Consider the following 15066-nt stretch of genomic DNA (forward strand, 5'->3'; position numbering starts at 1 on the left):
CACGTACATCATCACTTCCCAAATCCACAGCCTGCACCCAAGTCCTTGTCTCAGTCTCTGCTTTTCAAGAACCCAAATTCATACAACCAATTTCCTGATAATGAATATTTGGGTTATTGCAGGTTTCTGTTATTGCAAAAAGTGCTACTAAGAACATACACATAAAACCCACTGGTGCCCAAGTGCAAGAATTTCTCTTGTGTATTTATATAGAAGTAGAATTGCTGGGTCAAGGGTTATGTGAATGTTCAACTTTATAAGATAATTCCAAACTGTTTACCAAAGTGGTGGTAGTTGCTGTTGTTTTTACCAATTTACAGTTCCAACGACATTGTACATGAGATCCTGTTGACCCACATCCTCTCCAACACCTGGTATTGTCAGATTTCTTAATTTTTGCCACTCAAATGGGCATCAAATGGAATCTCATCGTGTACTGTACTTCTCTGATGATGAATGAAGTTAACATGTCTTCATATATTTATTGACCATAAATGTTTACTCTGCCGGGATATATCTGTTTGTAGCTTTTCCCCATTTTTCTATCGGACGATTATCCTTTCTCCATTACTTTTTCTAAGTTTTTGATAGTTATGGGGTTTTTCCTTGGAACCCAAGTGTTTAGAATGTAATTAATCATAATCTCTATATGATATGATTTTTTTCTCTTGGTTACAAAAGTAACACACGCACGCATGTCATAAAAGAAACACGTGAAGAGCACAGGCAACGTTAACTTGGTCGACGTTACTGTCAGCTCCATCCCATTTTCAACCAGGAATAACTGCCATCAACAGTTTGTCATGCCATAGTTTTGGATTTTTGTTTTCACATCTCTATTTCAAATTAGATTGATAGTTTCTCTTGTCCTCTGACGCACTTCCAGGGTAGGGGCCTTCAGTAGGGGCCGAGGCTGCCCACCAGGGGGACAGGATCTGCCCACGCGGCTGTCTTGGGACTGCACTTAGATCTGGCGCACAGTGGGGCCTGGTTAACAGCTGTTAAGTGCGAGGAAGCAGGGGCCTTGTGAGCTTCGCGCACAGATACGCCCTAAATGTTTGGCCATTGCTGGACATAAGGATATTCACGCAGTTCTGGAGGAGTGGGGCACTCTGACGTGACGTGTTGCCTCGGGGTCACCGAGGGACGCACGGCAAACAGAGTTGAAGGACTGGCGTGCCTCGCAGATCTCTCGGGGTTACTGGGGAAGCTATGACTGGCAGGGTAAGGACTTGGAAAGGCGGGCAGAGGGCGGGCAGGACCTTCCAAGGACCCAGTGTACCTGGAAACGGGGTCTGTAGCATTAAGGGGCCTGCAACATCAGAGCGTGGGAGCACAGAGATGCGATTGCTTCCCAAGGGTGAGGACTGGGTTGTATTCACCTTTGTATTCCCAGCCCTGGGGCAGTACCTGGCTCAGATCAGGAACATAATACATTACTGTTGAATGAATGCTGAAAAGTGAGTTAGAACAGAAGTTTTGAAATTACAAGAAGACTTTAGCTTGCCTGAGGCACAGGATTCAAGCAGGAGAAAAGAGGAGATAGTCCTGGTAAAGTGTGCTGGGGCTTGATTACTGAAAGTCTTGGCTGTTGGGCCAAAGCATTTGATTTTTATCTTGGAGTAGGGGAGGCATTCAAGACTTTCTGGGTAGAGGGAAGTTAATTATTCTTATGTTTTTACCAGTGACAGAATTAAAAACAAGTCTTTGACAATCTAGTCATCTAATGGCATTGCACAGGATGTAAGGGGGAGGTGAGGGGGGAAACGAAACTGGAGACAGAAAAATGAATGAATCAAGAAGTTGTTAAGTTTTTTTGGACAAAGACCTCTATGAAAAATCTCATGGAAACTGTGGTCTCTTTCAGAAAAATAGACATGAACCTAAACCCATGCACTTTTCAGGAAGCCTTGGATTAGTAAATTATTCTGACAGTGAGAGGATCAGCCCCTGCAGCATGTGTTTATTCATTCAGACACATTTACTGAGCCCCTAGCATGTATGTGCAAGGCTCTGTGCTGAGTGCTGGGAACAGACACCATCCAACATGAGGCATGGGGTGCAATGTGGCATAGGGGTCAAGGGCGCAGAATCTGAGCACAGATCTTTGGCTTCAAGTCCCTGCCAGGTGACCTCGGTTAATTTACTGAATCCACCTGTACTCCAGAGGCGTTTTATAGGGAGAATACTGTCATTATCCCCATGGGCTGCTGTGAGGATTAAATGAATCCTACATCCCAGTAAAGCACTTAGAACTCAGGGCATGCAGTGGTGCCTACAGCAGAGCCTTAAGGCAGAAATCAGAGTGGAATGCAAGAGGAAGGAGCAAAAGAGAGCAGAGGGCTTGATGGCTGAAATGAGGGAGGAGGGAGAAAGCAGTGACTAGTGGGGGAGTGAGGGCAGGAATTTTTAAGTCTGGCAAGGGGGGTGCAGTGGAGCAGGAGGGCTGAAGACGCGTCAGATGACCTGTGCTCTCCCCTGAAGACACCCGAGTGGCAGGAGGCGAGAGATCTAGAGCAAAGGTGGAAGGCCTGGCTGTAGCTAGGAAGACACTTCCGCATGTGAGCTGCAGGGGCGGAGTCGAGTGTGGGTGCAGGTGCTGACTCTGAAGTAACCACAGGCAAGTGAGAAGGAATGTCCCCAGTGGGGGAAGGGTGAGGAGAGAGGAAAAGTTGTGACACACAATTTCAGAGGGGAGAGAGGAGGATGAGAGTGCCAGAAATTATTCAGGGCCAGTGAACTGAATCTGCCTGGTTGGGTAACTTCTTCTGGTTATAGGAGCTTACAAAAGGAAAAAAGCATTAAAAGGGGGGGGGGGTAGGGAGAGTGGTGGGTGTAGAATGTCACGGTGGTGAAGTCAGGAAGAATAGAGATGGATAGGGGATTGCTGGATTCGCCAACTGGTTGGTCTTTACTGAAGTAGTATCTTGAGGGTCCCTATAGTGTCAGAACTGATGCCACATGGCAGAGAAGGAAGGAGAAAAAGAATAGGGAGGCAGTAAACTGCTTGGATTGTTCTTGCAATCTAAGAACATTAACTCTGAAATGAAAGGGGAAAGTAAGATATTAACCAGAGAGAATAACAGAGTCAGGTGAGGGTTTTTTTTTTTTTTGGCAAAGGCAGCAGTTGTAGATGCTGGCAGGAGAGGAAGCAATAGGGCTTGAAAAAGTCAGTTGGCGTATGATACCAGCATGATATGGTAGTAAATAGCTTCTCTGGGCCACATGTTTTCCGTAAGACAATGTTATCCCCAATTTACAGAGGAGGAAACTGAGGCTCAAAAAGCTAAGCCATTTGCACAAGATCACACTGCTACTAAATGACAAAGCCAAAATTTGAACCTGGGTCATGTGGCTTGAAAGCACCAGTGTTTGCTTGTCTGATACCAAAGGCAAGCAGACAAGTTGGCACTACAGGGGAGAAGGGATTCTGTCGGCACTGAGGAAGGAAGAGTTGGAAGAGACACACAAACTTATGATTTGTGTTTATTTATTATTTAGAATTATTCTCTCATTCACATATATAAGCATATGGACTTTTAAAGTTGGCATGATTGAGGCCAAGTGCACTGGCTCACGCCTGTAATCCTAGCATTTAGGGAGGCAGAGGTGGGAGGATGGCTTGAGGCTAGGAGTTTGAGACTAGCCCGAGCAAGAGCAAGACCCATCTTTACTAAAAATAGAAAAAGTAGCCGAGCATCTTGGCTTGCACCGGTAGTTCCAGCTACTTGCGGGAGGCTGAGGCAGGAGGATCACTTGAGCCGAGGAGTTTGAGGTTGCTGTGAGCTGCAGTGATGCTACTGCACTCTAGCCAGAGCAAGACTTTGTCTCAAAAAAAATAAATAAAGTTGGGATGATTGAGAAAGCCTAACTTTACACAGAAGAAAATACAAACCAAAGAACTGTCTACTTTTCTGAAGTTAGAGAATGAATTAGGAACGGTCAGGAAAGTTACAGCTAAGGATTGAGGACAATTGTGTGGCCAGTTGATTCACCCAGCCCTCTACCTAAATAAATGGTTTCTTCATGGAAGAAATAATCCTCCCTTAATTCAAGATAATCAAGGGGAATACAGTTTGCACACACTGGCAAGTTGTTTATTGCGATTATAAGGATGTTGTGATGTATTTCTCATCTATCAATATTTTCTAATGGGTGACTTCAAAATATCTGCCTAACAGGCCTCATTTATTTTTGCCAAACTCCCATATGCAATAAATGCGGAGAAAACCAAAACCAAACCGTAGGGCAAAGGGAATTATGCAGTGTCATGATCAGGCCACAGGCTAGAGCCAGAGGCACAAAACCTGAGAGCTGTGGTGAGCAACCTGGCAAACAGGACCCAGAGTCCAGGACATGGGGGGCGGGGGTTGCTGGGGCAGTGGTTGCTGCCTCGCCAATGCCCCAGCCCCAGAGGTTACACCAAAAGTAGTTGAGAAAATACCAGGGTCAGGGGCATGTACTAGACCAGGAATGGACCGAAAAAGCACATCCGAATAAAAAGGAGGTAGCCACCTGACCCAGCTTGCAAATTAACCCCACATGCCCAGCCCACCCATGTCTCAGGAAAATCCTGCTCATCACAACACACTTTGTATAGAAATATGATGTGAACCACATACACAATTTTAAATTATCTAGTAGCCACATTTAAAAACATAAAAAGAAATAGTTGAAATTAATTTTGATAATATACTTTAGCTCAATATATCAAAAGTATTATCATTTCTACTTGTAATCCATATAATTGGTAGTTTCTATTCTTTTTTCATACTGAGTCTTCAATACCTAGGACGTGTTTATCACTTGCAGCACATCTTGGTTCGGACTAGCCCCATTTCCAGTGCTCAGGAGCCAGTGCTACTGGCTTTTGTGTTGGACAGCGCAGACCTAGAAAACTATACTTAACATTTCAGCATTAGAATATTTTATTTATGCTTTTGTCTTTTCTTTTCCTTCCTTTTTTTTTTTTTTTTTTTGAGACAGAGTCTCGCTCTGTTGCCCTGGCTAGAGTGCAGTGGCATCATCATAGCTCATAGCAACTTCAAACTCCTGGGCTCAAGCAATCCTCCTGCCTCAGCCTCCCGAGTAGCTGGGACTACAGGCATGTGCCACTAAGTCTGGCTAACTTTTCTATTTTTTGTACAGATGAGGTCTTGATATTGCTCAGGCTGGTCTCAAAACCCTGGCCTTAAGCAATCCTGCTGCCTTGGGCTCCCAAAGTGCTAAGGATTACAGGTGTGAGATTCCACACTCCGGCTTCTTTTTTTCTTTCAAAACATTGAATTGGCTGTATTTTGAAGGATGTGAGAGAAAACTCTGACATTCTGAGTCTCTAATTAAAAATTTAATGCTTTAGGTACAGCTCTCCCAATTTTCTTTCTATCCCTAAGAGATGACTCTTTTTGTTTGTTTTTGTTGTTTGTTTATGTTTTATTTGATTTGTTTTTTTGGAGACATGGTCTCACTTTTTCGCCCAGGCTGGAGTCCAGTGGCACGATCATAGTTCACGGCAGCCTGGAATTCCTGGGCTTAAGCCATCCTACCACCTCAGCCTCCCAAAGCACTGAGATTACAGGTGTGAGCCACCATGTCCGGCCTGTTTGCTTTTAAAGCCCCACGGTGCTCAGAATCTTTTGGGAAGATAAAAAGGCAGAGGAATTCGATGCAGGTGACTGCTACCGAACATTCATTCCTTCTATTTATTTGTTTGCTCACTTTTCTCTTAATGACAGTTACTAAACATCAATTATAGGCCAGTCAGGGACTGGGCCTGGGGCTAACTTTACAGACATATTGCCTGCCTTGCAGAGCCTACCATTTAGCAGAAAAGCTAGACAAATAACTGTAACAAAATGTGATAAGTATTGTGATAGGGGAAGTATGAGGGACTGAGTGGTTACCTGGGAGAATAAGTTAATCCATTTTGGGAGATAAGAGAAGGCTTTGGGGGCTGGGAGCAGAAGGACAATGTCTAAGCTGGAACCTGAAGTTGAGTAAAGGATGGCGTGGCTGCCGGAGAAGGGAGGCAGGGGACTGTCAGAAAGAGCAGCTTCGGGGAGGGCCCACAGCCTGTTAGGGAACTGAAAGAAGTTCAGTGTGCGTGGGGCTCCAGAGTGAGAGGCGAGGCTGCTATTGTGCATTCTTCTCCACGCAACCTAGTTCACGGTGGGAGTTGGGAGGCAGGATGTTGACAAGTCTGGAATGGGCAGGCCCAGCACAGGAAGTACTCCGCCCCAAAAGTACTCCTTCACCAGTTCAGTTCAAGTTCAGCAGTTACAGACTCAAATGTGTTAGTGAGTTTTTCTTTAGAAAGCAAGAATCTCTGATACAGTGATTATTATCTTTTCAGATCCTGTCAGGCTTTGAAGCCTTATTTTGGATTCAGTAAACTGAACATGATAGAAGTTCCGTGTAATAAGGGACATATGACAGTGTATATAAAATATGGGGGTGAGGCCGGGCGCGGTGGCTCACGTCTGTAATCCTAACACTCTGGGAGGCCAAGGCGGGAGGATCGCTTTAGGAGTTCGAGACCTGCCTGAGCAAGAATGAGACCTCTGTTTCTAAGAAAAGTTAGCTGGGCGTGGTCGTGCGTGCCTGTAGGCCCAGCTACTCGGGAGGCTGAGGCAGGAGGATCACTTGAGCCCAGGAGTTTGAGGTTGCAGTGAGCTAGGCTGACATCACGACACTCACTCTAGCCCAGGCAACAGAGAGAGACTCTGTCTCAAAAAAAAAAAAAAAAAAAAAAATACAGGAGTGGAACCAATGAAAGGGTGATAACTCTCCCCAGGAGAGGTCTGGGCAGGCTTCACATAGGATATGGCACTGAAACAGGGTCTAGAAGAATAGGGAAGAGTTTATCAGGCCTCTAAAGTGGGAGGACAGTCTGATAATAAACATCATTATTTACTAAATGTCAGGCACTATTCTAGTGGGTTTTATTCATTAGCTCACGTAATCCTCATTGAAAAAAAAGCCTTTGCCACTGAAATCTGTTTACAGATGAAGAAATTGAGGCACAGGGAGGTTAAAGTAACTGTCTAGAGTCACACACTTGTAAGGGTTAGAGCAATTTAGCTCCAGAGTTCACTTTTTTAACCCCTATGCCACATTCTGGGGTTACAGGGGGTTGGGTGTGTCTGGATCACAGGGTAAAGAGAGGGCAAGGAACATCAGAAATCAAACTGAAGAAGGAGGCAGTGGCCAAATCATGCAAATTCAGCCTGAACACCTTGAAGATAGGTTCATAGTAGCCTTTAGGTAAATAATTTTTATTACTTGAGTGCATATATAAATGATTGCTAATGATCATATCTTTAATTGTGGTTGCATTAAGAGAACATCATATTCATATCCAGATTTACACAAGCCACATTTCTGGCGGTGATTCCGCAGCCCCAGCAGATTCCCATAGGATCACAGCTATGAAGAGAAGTAGCAGGAACCAGTCCCCTGTCATTAACTAGATGCTCTGAAAGCTCAAAAGGCAATTCACCAGAGAGGAAGGAGGTGTGAGTTAGAGGGGACAGGCAAAAGTCCCCACTCTTGGCCCTCTACCCACAGGGTCTCCACAGTCACAACAGGGCTGTCTTCTCACTAAGAACTTGTAAAACGAACATCAAGCTCCCTTGCCAAAGGGACTGCTTTTAGCTAAAGCAGTATGGCCAAGCAGGAAATCTGTGTGTTGCCCACAACCCCCATCGCATATCCACACATACCAACCCATAGGGCTGGTGCTTGCTCCTCCCAGCTGCCCCTGCAGCTGTCTGGGACTTTAAAAAGAGAGCTCTCCAAAAATCTTCTGGGGACACTTGAGTGACTCCGGTAATCTCTCTGCACAGAAGGTGCCTTTGATTTTGGGGAGTGAGATTTCTTCCTGACACTTCATGCTGTACGGAGCTGCTGCATCTTTTAAAATCTTGGTCTCTCATGTCCATAGCCACTGGGTTGTAGGCAGAAAGCTCCATCTCTGCAGCCCCCTAACTGACCTTGGGGAGGTGGGATAGATGGGTCCTCCCAGCAAACCCAGACAGATCCTATTGGGAGAGGGCACTGAGCAAGAGCCAGGTCTCCAGCGTGGCCCATGCACCACGCTGCTATGGTATGGTTGGGCCACTTCCTTTTCTGGCAGGGTCATGGGAGGGAACTTCTCCTTCCACCACCACTTCCTTCATTGAGAAGGTCAAGGAAAAACCAGTGAGATTGTAATTATTTTAAATGGAGTTTTAAAATGGAGTCAACTTTGCTTCTACTGGTAGATACCCTTGATTTGTAGAGAGATGGTTAACCAGGACTTGATTATAATGACAGACCTTCTTAGCCCTAAGCATTTGGACATCAATTTGAACCTATTTCTTGTTTTTAATACTTATTTTTTTTAATAATATTAAGAGGGGAGAGAGAGAGATGGGGATTCAATTTTCTTTTTTTTGTTTGTTTTTTGTTTTGTGAGACAGAGTCTCACTTTGTCACCCTGGGTAGAGTGCAATGGTGTCACTGTAGCCGACTGTAGTCTCGAACTACTGACCTCCTGCCGGAGTCTCCCGAGTAGCTGGGACTACAGGCGTGTACCACAACACTGCCTAATTTTTCTATTTTAGGTAAAAAATATTTTTAGGCGGGGCGTGGTGGCTCACGCCTGTAATCCTAGCACTCTGGGAGGCCGAGGTGGGCGGATCGTTTGAGCTCAGGAGTTCGAGACCAGCCTGAGCAAGAGCGAGACCCCATCTCTACTAAAAATAGAAAGAAATTATATGGACAGCTAAAAATATATATAGAAAAAATTAGCCGGGCATGGTGGTGCATGCCTGTAGTCCCAGCTACTCGGGAGGCTGAGACAGGAGGATCCCTTGAGCTCAGGAGTTTGAGGTTGTTGTGAGCTAGGCTGACGCCACGGCACTCACTCTAGTCTGGGGAACAGAGTGAGACTCTGTCTCAAAAAAAAAAAAAAAATATTTTTAGTCTCACTCTTGCTCAGGCTGGTCTTGAACTCCTGAGCTCAAGCGGTCAGCCCACCTCGCCTCGCCTCGCCTCCCAGAGTGCTGGGATTACAGGCGTGAGCCACCGTGCCCAGCCTTTTTAATACTTATTAACATTCATTGTTCACTTACCACTTATTATCCATTGTACCAACAACTTTATTTACATGTACCATTTTGTTTAATCTGAAATGACGTAAATCCTTTAGTTTTTTCATAAATTCTTTTTTTTTTTTTTTTTTTTTTTGAGACAGAGTCTCACTCTGTTGCCCAGGCTAGAGTGAGTGCCGTGGCATTAGCCTAGCTCACAGCAACCTCAAACTCCTGAGCTCAAGCGATCCTCCTGTCTCAGCCTCCCGAGTAGCTGGGACTACAGGCATGCACCACCATGCCCAGCTAATTTTTTTTTTTCTATATATATTTTTAGCTGTCCATATAATTTCTTTCTATTTTTAGTAGAGATGGGGTCTCGCTCTTGCTCAGGCTGGTCTCGAACTTCTGAGCTCAAACGATCCGCCCACCTCGGCCTCCCAGAGTGCTAGGATTACAGGCGTGAGCCACCGCGCCCGGCCCCATAAATTCTTTTATTCCCACTTTACACATCAGAAAGCTGAGAATAAAAAAAGTTTTAAATGATTGGCCCAAGATCTTGCAGCTAGGGAGCGTTTGACGTGTGATTCAAAGCCAAGTGGGTCTGACTTAACCTCCATACCAAGGTGCTTCCTGCAGGGGGCCAGCAGGCTATCTGTGAAGGAAAATACCAGACATGCCATCGTGATTGGTAGGGCCCAAAAGACTTATGTGTTGGGAAGATTGGCATCCCAGTCAGCAGAGAAAATAGCACGTCAGAGTCCCACATTTGGAAAATCTAATTCCTTAGGCTTTACATCTTGATCTAGGCTGGGATCACCTGTCCTAAATATCTGAATTATTTTCCAAAGAGACACTATTTCCACCCCAGCACTGCAGGAAACCTCATTATGCCTTTACAGATCCTCCTAGTTTATATTAGTCTCTCCCAGTCCTGTTCCTTCCTAATGCATTCTTTTCTTCCCAATTATTTCTTACTCCATCTGTCTTCTCAAGACTGTAAACTCCTAGAAAGGTCCCCTGGGTGTTCACTGTCTCCCCACAATTACCCGCTTTCCAATCTGTGCTCGACACTGTGCTTCCTCTTCTATTGTTCAAAGCTTACCCAGCTGTGGCCCCATTTCCCTCAGCAGTCTCCTTGACTAAGGCCACGCCTAAAATAATCTTTCTCTTCCCTATGTTTCTATAGCATGCATAGGCTAGCACTTGTACCTTAAGTTGTTCTCTCTCATAAAGATATCTCTTTTCTGCTGCAAATGATAACTGAAAGCTGTTGTAGGACTAGGGTTCTATCTTCTGCTTTTTACTTTGATAAATCCTCTTTCAGCTTTGAGTGCACACTATGGGCCACCATCCCTGTTGCTGTGAGTGAGAATAATCTTATCCTTAGAGCCTTGTCTCTGACAAGGCTGGGCCTCCAGTGCTTTAAGGCTTCCATTCATTCATGAAACATTTTTTTTTTTTTTTCGAGACAGAGTCTCGCTCCGTCCCCCTGGGTGGCATCATTGTAGCTCACTGCCACCTCAAACTCCTGGGCTCAGGCAATCCTCCTGCCTCAGCCTCCCAAGGAGCTGGGACAATAGGCACACACCACCATGACTGGGTTATTTTTTAATTTTTTGTAGAGACAAGGTCTCTCTATTGGCCAGGCTCATCTTGAACTCCTGATCTCAAGCAATCCTTCTGCCTCAGCCTCCCAAGTAGCTGGGACTACAGGTGCGCCACTACACTTGGCTAATTTTTCTGTTTTTAGTAGAGATGGGGGTCTCAATCTTGTTCAGGCTGGTTTCAAACTCCTGTGCTCAAGCTATCCTCCCACCTCGGCCTCCCAGAGTTTTAGGATTACAGGCACGAACCACGCTGGGCCTCAACAATTTTTTTGAGTGTTTATTTCAGGTAAAATATTGGAAGTAAAAAAGGTAAGTAACAAGGCCCTTGCCCCCAGGAAACTCAGAATGTGGTGAGAGCAACAGATATGTAATTAGATAGTGTGCTGATAGGAGAAGTGCAGTGAAGGCTTCCCAATGGTGATACATGAGCTGAATCTGAAAGGAAAGAGGAGTAATAGGTGTTGGGGTGGGATGGAGAGCTTTTCAGGCAGATCTACTAAAATATTTTCTGTAAGGAAGGAATATAATCAAGTTTATGGTTTGGGTAAATCACTCCGGCTGCCGTCTGGAAAACAGATCGGAGTGAGGCAAGACATGGGGGGCAAGACTGCAGGCCGACAGGCGGGTTGGGAGTTCATCGCAGTAGTCAGAGCAAGTGGCAGTAGCATGAACTAAGGCAGTGACAGTGGGGATGGAGAACATGGTCCGTCAAATAAGGGACATTAAGAAAGTAGAATAACAGACTTGCTGACTAATTGGATTTGGGAGCTGCAGGAGAGGAAAGAATCAAGGACGACAATCAGATTTCTTACTATTGTGATGGGTTAGTACCATTCATAGAGACACGGAACACAAGAGAAAGAACAGGTCTTTTATGGGCAGTGGTGCATATGGGGAGATATGACATTTGGGACACCGTGAGTTTCAGGTATCTGTTGGGCATCCAAGTGGAATGTCCAAGGCAATTGATAAAAAGGTTGGCACCCAGCGGAGATCAGGGCTGTAGGCATCCGAGAGGTGAATGTACAGAGAAGATAGCCGAAGCCATGAGAACAGACAAGATCACTAAGAGGAACTGTGTTGAGTGAAAGGATGGTATAGGATTTCACCATGTAAGGAGTGGGCTAAAGAGTCCATGATGGAGACTGAGAAGGATCAGTCGGAGAGGTAGGAGGCAGACTGGAAAAGGGGACCTACTAGACCTCAAGGGACTTCAAGTAGCTACTGTATGATTTCAGCAGTGGGGTGGGGGCAAAACTGGCTTTCAGTGAATGAATGAAGGATGTAGATGATGGTTAAATGTGTATATGCTTTTTTTGAAATTCATTGAGCTGTATACTTAACATTTATGCGTTTTCTATATGTAAACTATAGCTCAATGGAGCATTCAGCATAAAAATTTTATAAGAAATGTTTGAACATGGTCATGTGCTGGGAAAGGGAAAATCAAGGGGGAGAAGTTGAGGGAGACAAGGAATGATTAAGGGGAATAAGTTCCAAGGAGGTGGATATGATAAGCATGCTTTGGGCAGGTGGAAGGATTAACTTTAGACAGGAGGAGGGATGCCTCTTTCACTGACAGAGGAATAAAAGAGGAGGCATGGCCAGGCACGCTATTTCATGCCTGTAATCCCAACACTCTGGGAGGCAGGAGGATCACTTGAGGTCAGGAGTTTGAGACTAGCCTGAGCAAGAGCAAGAACCCATCTCTACTAAAAATAGAAAAATTAGCTGGGCATGGTGGCACAAGCCTTTAGTGCCAGCTACTAAGGAGGTTGAGGCAGGAAGAGCGCTTGAACCCAGGAGTTTGAGGTTGCAGTGAGCTATGATGACACCATTGCACTCTAGCTGGGGCGACAGAGTGAGACCCTGTCTCAAGAAAAAAAAAAAAAAAAAAACAAAGAAGGGCAGAGATGTTTATGGGAGTAAATAAGTTGGATAGGGGATAAGGTAAGAAGTTAAAAGAGTTTCTCTTTAATACTTTCTTTTCCCCATGAAGCTGGACTCCAGCTGAGGTGGTTAAAATATATGTCCACAAATTCTTTGATACTCCTCCCTCAAAAGATGGAACTTAATTCCTTTTTTGAATCTGTACTGGATTCACTTCTAACAAAAATAATATGGAAGAAATGATGATATATCATTTCCAAGATTAGGTTATAAAAGACTGTGACTTTTGTCTTGATAAGGTAACCGTCTGTTGTGAGTGAACTGAGACTGAAGGGTTTCCTGGGATGTGGAACTTTCAAAAACTGGGAAAGTTCTGGGTAAATCAGGGCAAGTTGGTCACCCTAGTCTTGGGATGACTATATCTCTCTGTCTCGGATCATTCACTCTAGTGGAAGCCAGTTGCCATGTTGGAAGCTTCCCTATAGAAAGACCCACATGGCAAGAAACTGAAGGAGACCAGTTTAGTTAATAGCCAACCAGGAAATGAGGCTTCGATTCAACAGCCCAGGAAGAATTGAGGCCTACCAACAACCACATGGGGGGCTTGGAAGCAGATCCTCCCCGCCTTAAGCCTTCAGATGAGACCTCAGCCCCTCTGGACAGCTTGACTATAACTTCATGAGAGACCTTGAGCCAGAACTATCCAGCTATGCTGGCCCCAAATTTCTGACCCACAGAAACTGTTAGATAATGTTTATTGTTTTAAGTTGCTAAACTTGGGGGGGATTTATTATGCAGAAATAGATAACTAATTCAGTAGATCAATGAAAATGAGACAAAGTGGTGAGATGGGTTTCCAGGGCCTAGCACAGTTGGATAACTTTCTCCAGTAGCCCTTGACAACTCTAGACTATGTGCTCATCTAATCTTTATGCCACTGATATTATGCAATGTCCAATATCTTTTTTTTCCCAACAGTATCTTTTGGTAGAGGAACTTTGCCAAAAGATTATTTAGCTTTCTATGGGCATATTTATCATGAACATTGTCATTGGCTTTAAAAGCTTCTCAGCAAGAAAGTGACCTGATGATATTTTGGCTCTGAAAAGTGCAATTTTAAAGGATGCCTTTATAGCCTTGATCACTTCTCTTATCTTTAGGGAGAAATTTCATCAATGTTATATTGGGAAACATTATTCTGTGCTTTTTTTTCCCCTAGAAAAATTTGTTTTGATTACCAAATTGACCACTGAGCTTTTTTTTTTTTTTTTTTCCCCTTTAATGGCACTAAAGCTTCATTGGCTTTATGCCACTATTTGAGCAAGTTTCATAACATAGTGTACTGGGAACTGGGGCAAATAAATCATCTGTTTAATAAAACTTACTTCTTAGAGTCTCATTGTATTTTCTATTAGTGCTTTCCTTTTTCAGCTGCTTGTCAGAAAACCTCACGCGTAGGAATTGCCCAGCCCCAGCACAGCAAGATTCAGCCTGTGTATTTATTTGCCCTGGATTCCTGGTCAATGTTTTACTTACAACTTTTTTTCTGAGTTTAAAAGTACTCCATCACTCTGGGAGGCCGAGGCAGGAGGATTGCTTGAAGCCAAGAGTTAGAGACAAGAATGAGCAACATAGTGAGATTCCAGTCTTTACAAAAAAACCAGAAAAATTAGCTGGGCGTGGTGGTGGGTAGTCCCAGTTGCTTAGGAGGCTGAAGCAGGAGGATCATTTGACCCCAGAAGTTTGTTGCTGTGAGCTATGATCACTCCACTGTACTCTAGCAGGGGTGACACAGCAAGACCTTGTCTCTGGAAAAAAAAAGAGAAAAGAGAATATTCATGTTCTACTCTATATATGCTTTTTTGCCCAATTAGGGTCAAATACACATAACATAAAACTTACCATCTTAATCATTTTAAAGTGTACAGTTTGGTATCGTTAAGTATATTGACATTGTTGTACAACCACTCTCCAGAAATTTTTCATCTTGAAAAACTAAAACTCCGTACACATTAAACAACAACTCCCCATTTCCTCCTTCCCCCCACCCCTGGCAACCACCATTCTGCTTTCTGTTTCTATGAATTTGACCGCTTTAGCTATCTCTTATAAGTGAAATCATACATTTGTATTTCTGTGACTGGCTTATTTCACATAGCATAATGTCTTCAAGGTTCATCCATATTGTAGCATGTGTCAGAATTTCCTTCCTTTTTAAGGCTGAATAATATTCCATTGTATGTATATACCACATTTTGTTCATCTATTCATCCATCTACGGACACTTGGGTTGCATCTATCTTTTGCCTTTTTGTTTTTAATTTTTTTTTAATTGAGACAGAATCTTGCTCTGTCGCCTGGGCTAGAGTGCTGTGGCGTCAGCCTAGCTCATAGCAACTTCAAACTCCTGGGCTCAAGCGATCCTACTGCCTCAGCCTCCCGAGTAGCTAAGATTAATGCGCGCCACCATACCAGCAAATTTTTTCTATTTTTAG

Source organism: Eulemur rufifrons, chromosome 3 (assembly GCF_041146395.1).
Source record: "Eulemur rufifrons isolate Redbay chromosome 3, OSU_ERuf_1, whole genome shotgun sequence".
Taxonomy (NCBI): Eukaryota; Metazoa; Chordata; class Mammalia; order Primates; family Lemuridae; genus Eulemur; species Eulemur rufifrons.